The sequence below is a fragment of the Belonocnema kinseyi genome, chromosome 1, assembly GCF_010883055.1.
Source record: "Belonocnema kinseyi isolate 2016_QV_RU_SX_M_011 chromosome 1, B_treatae_v1, whole genome shotgun sequence".
Classification (NCBI taxonomy): domain Eukaryota; kingdom Metazoa; phylum Arthropoda; class Insecta; order Hymenoptera; family Cynipidae; genus Belonocnema; species Belonocnema kinseyi.
Window position 1 is genome coordinate 54036578 of NC_046657.1, and position 4925 is coordinate 54041502.

Genomic DNA, 4925 nt, shown 5'->3' on the forward strand with positions numbered 1-4925 from the left:
AGGGAGCTCTTCTTAATATTTTGACACCAAAATCATGTCGATACACCTTACCGACTGCGAGTAAAGCCACCCACGCTTTAACTTGACAGACTGTATGTGGCATCCTCTCTAGAATGCCGTAGAAGGATAGTCATACGGCTAGGCTAGGGTGGATTGAACGATCCCTCTGAGATAATCAGTTACATGCACACTGCAATTCGAGACAATTTTCTCGATTGTTCTTGAAAGTAATATTTTGAAACTAATCAGTTGTGTTTCGAAAGAAACTACTTTTACCATTTTTACACAGTGACGTGAACTTAGTAGCAGCTTGAGAAATATTTCTCACGATTTTACAATCGTCTCTTCCACTTTTTTGCTAAATTCAGGTAAAAATTACATTTTTTCTGCGAGCTTAGAATTTTGCTCGAAATACGAAGATGATGTGTCAGACACAATTTGAGTAAAACTATTGTCTTTTAGATTGCTTCAAAAATGACTTGGAGATCCTGTATTCCGTAAAGCAAATTTTATATTTTATTCTCATTAGAAATTACTCCTTGAGTAGTAGTTTTTCGGAAATTGTTGCAGCTTACTATTTGTTTTTGACAATTTAATTTATCGCTGTAAAAGCTGAAATGTCTTTCTCGAACTGAAAAGAATTAAAAATTAACTGAGGAATAATGTGTGGCAAGAAAGATTAAGCTCGTCAGATATATTTTCCATTGAAAATGATAAAGTCAAACATATTGATATTCAAAATTTGCTGACAGCATTCGTGAATGCGAAAGTTTAAAGAAAAAATTTATAAAAATTTTTAAAACTATGTGATTGTAGGCTAAGAATGAGTTCATTTTTATTTACTAAGAAACTTGTGCTTCTTAGGGCCCCCCTTCTCCTCCGACACACAAATTTTTCAAGCAGAGATACTCCACTGAGCCACTGTGTCACTTTTTGCTTATTACGTTTGCAGAATGAGTGACTTAAGTATTTAATAAAAGCGGTTTCTCATAAAAACCTCCGAAAGAAAAAGGAAAATCTTATTCGGTAGAAAAAAAGCATTCCACAGATCTTCCGACGTCTTTCTTGCTCCCCAAAAAGTTTACAGCATTTGTTTCATTAGGCTAGATTATTCAAAATTCAAAAATTGGCAAATGGAGTGGTTTCCCTATTAATCTGATTTAAATTCTGTTAAGTACTATTTTTCAGATATATTAAAGATACACGTTACACAGATAATCCAAAAGTGCGAAAGAGTTTAAAAACTACTAAAAATTATCTGCGTAATATTTAGTTTTAGTGCATCTTTAAACATTGTGATTAACATGATTTCAATCAGGTGAATAGGGAGGCCACTACATTCCTCCATTTGAAAAATTGTTCTAAGCTTTCACAAAACACGGGTGACATGAGCTTCCTAGAAAGCGAAAAAGACTACGGAAGTGCTGTCTCGAGTGAAAATGTTTTGTCTTGAATTCGACCTGGCTTGTCTTGAGTTTCTGTCGAAAACGGCTACGTCTCACTGGCAGTCAGGGGCGAGACTTAGTAGTCGAAAACGTAAGTGTTGAGGTTATGACTAAGGTTTACGACGGGTTTTGTAGATAAGTTGGAGTGGACTTGTCTTGAGACGCGAAGTTTTATTGTGAATCTTGAGAACATAAAGGAGGACTTGTATTTAGACGAGAAATTCAGTTCTTGAGAAGTAAACAGAATTATTTCTAAAGAAAGTTATATTTATCAGTGAGGGTCGTATTACGATGTTGCAGAAGGTGATCAAGCTATTAAGATATGCCTTTACGGTACTGCCGCCTATTTCTATGTACATGTTTTGTCACGCATGAGTGACAACAGCACATCCTCATTCGGCAGCTCTCATCTGAAAAAGAGTGTCAGTGGATTGAATATCGCCTGAAACAAAACACTTTGGATATTAATGGGCTCAAGTGAGAAGCTTTACGTGATTACTTTTTGAGCTTCTTAAATTGAATTGATCGCTAGCGAGACTGATCGCCAACCTACTTTTAAGCAGTATAATGAAAATATATTGCTTGATTATATACCTTGCATGTAACAAATTGAAACGGTTCAGAGTATGAAAATAATTACTTATAAATAAAATTAATTCTAAAGCGGGAGAAACAGAAAATAAAGACGCCCCTGAATGACTGGAAAATTCTGGAGTGAAAAAGTTACATAGATTACAAGTACCGCTACGCGAAACGGAAGGTGTACTGCGTTCGGCTTTTGGAATCATAGGAATAACGTTAGATCTTCCGAGAATTTTATTAGCCAGGGTGAATTGAAGGAAAGGCTGGAAGCAATATCCTTCCAATTCAAAATTAACAGGGAAAAATATTAATTTCATCGAGCCCTTTAAAGTACTCGAAAAAATACACACATTTACACTTAGTATTTTCCGCAACTCTGTGACGTGTCGGGAAGTAATCGCATAGAGTGAAGCTAAAGCGCCAAATTGCCCACCTTTCTTTTTCCCATCTAATGGGAATTCAAGCGTGCTACATTTACTGCTTTATCGTGATCAGAATCTTGGTGATACTAATAGAGTTGTTGCACACTTGTTGAGCATCAACTCGCAAAAAAACTGACGCTTGTTCGAAAAACTATCTATTAGATCTTTTACGCATTCTCATGGGAGCTCATCTAGTTAGAATTAGAAAAGAAAGATTGTTCGCTTTGAAGAAATTGCGAAAAGATGATCGACCGGTTCTTTATAAGAGTGAGTATTCACACAAATTTCTGAAATTAGTCAAATCTCCAAGATACTATAAAGTGCTTCTTTCAAAAAGATGTTTGAGCACTTGGAAATCTTTTCTCGCTTTCGTGAGCCCATTTCTCTGTCAAAAAGATAAATTTGAAGAAAAATGAAAACTTTTCAAATAAGAGCGATTGTAGACACTGAGACTAGAGATAAATATGTGGAAAATGGATTTTTGCTAGAGAATTATTTTAATATTCTAGTAGGTTCTAGTAGATCAGTTCCCTTCCAGGTCATCGCCCTAACAGAATTTGTGCCGATGTGCATACTTGGTACCAATTTTCTGAACAGGGCACATCAAATCGTCGAACAGTAATAATAATAAATTACATAATAATAATAAGTTACATGATCTTTTCAAGCGAAAAAAATGTAACAATATATAATTGCTAACTGTGACTTGTGTTAACTGTATCACTGCTAAAAACAGAAAAAATGTTTACGCTCCTGGAGTGATGCAATAACACTTACAATTTAGTATATTGTTTTATTAGTGCAATTATCAGTATACGTAGTGTTGGAACAACACTAATTAGAGCTGATTTTAAGGTTATGCTTATGCTATCTTTATTTCTGTCTAATAAAAATCTTTAGCGTTCTTTGAGAAAATTGTTCAATAAAAATTACTATATTATATTTTGCAGATCGAGGTATTCAACTGGACAAAAAAAGGTCATCAAAAGGCAAAGGTAGAAGGATCACACACACACACACATATATATTATAAATGATTTTTCATGTTTTTAAAATTGATTGAAAGGCGCCAGACAGTTTATCACAAAACGAAGGAATTGTTCATTAGTTTAAAGTCACATAAGAAATTTATTTGAATCAAAGCTTGGCTGCCTCAGCTCAGCTGCCTCAGGATCGATAGCCGCAGTTATTTTTTTAGGTCAAGCGTTAGCATAAAGTAAATCTAAGAGGGACCCATGATTGTCAGAGATGTTGTTGACCTGTTCAAAATTTGTATCCGTAAGGAAATCACAGACCGCGTTAAAGATATTAACATGCATAAGAGATAAACCGAGTTTTGGGATACATTTATGACTCTGGTTAGAATTTATATTCCAAATCGTGTAGGGCATGTTGAAATCCCCAATCATATTTACAATTGCCCCTGGACATAAATGTATATCATCCTTGAATATATCACACAGTTCGATATATTTATCTCAACCTGCATTTAGAGGAATATAAACGACGCCAATAATATGGGTAACAGTACCGATTAGGAATTTCTTAAACATGTGCTCAATTGTGTTTATAACACAATTTAAACTGCGGACAGCAGCAATCAAGACCCCACCAGTACGCTCGCTGTCACTGGTAAACATATTTCTATTAAATCAAAATAAGTTATAATTAAAAAACCCAAACTCAGTTGTATCGATTTTATCGAGTTGTATCGAGTTGTATCGAGTCTTATTTAAAATTTAGCGTTGCGTGAGAAAAAATTTAATATACTCAAGCATTTCAAGAAATAATAAGATGTAAAAATAATATTATGCTCTGAAAATACATTATTCAAGGTGTCTAGATTCTCCAGATAGATTTACTTAATCAAAGCTTCGTACCTCAATTATTATTGAATGACTTTAGCTTAACATTTAAGCTACCTTTAGTATGCACCAATAGCAAATGTTTGACGTTTCTTAGAAAAGCGCCTAAATAAAAATCCCTATATTATGTTTTACAGCTTCATATAAAGCAAAATCACACTTAACTGAGGAACAAGTTGCGCAAGCGGAGGAGTTGGAGAGGAAGCTGTCCACAACAAACCTTTTTGATCAAAATACTAATAAATCCTGTAAGTATATATCAACATTTTGAATTAAGCTATATTGCTTATATACTTTGTCTGTTACATATATAATTGTTAACTGCACCTGGTGTTAACTGTAGCATTGCTAGAAATCAGGAAAAATCTTATCTTTCCTGGAGTAACACAATAATGTTAACAATTTAGTACATCATTTCATTAGTGAAATTATCAGTACACGTAACATTGGAATAATCTTATTTAGAAGTGATTTTATGGTTACCTTTGGGCTATATTTATTTCTGCCCAATACAAATTTTTGGCGTTGTTTAAGAAAATTCTGGAATCAAAATTTCTATATTATATTTTGCAGATCGAGGTATTCAACTGGGCGAAAAAAGGTCATCAAAA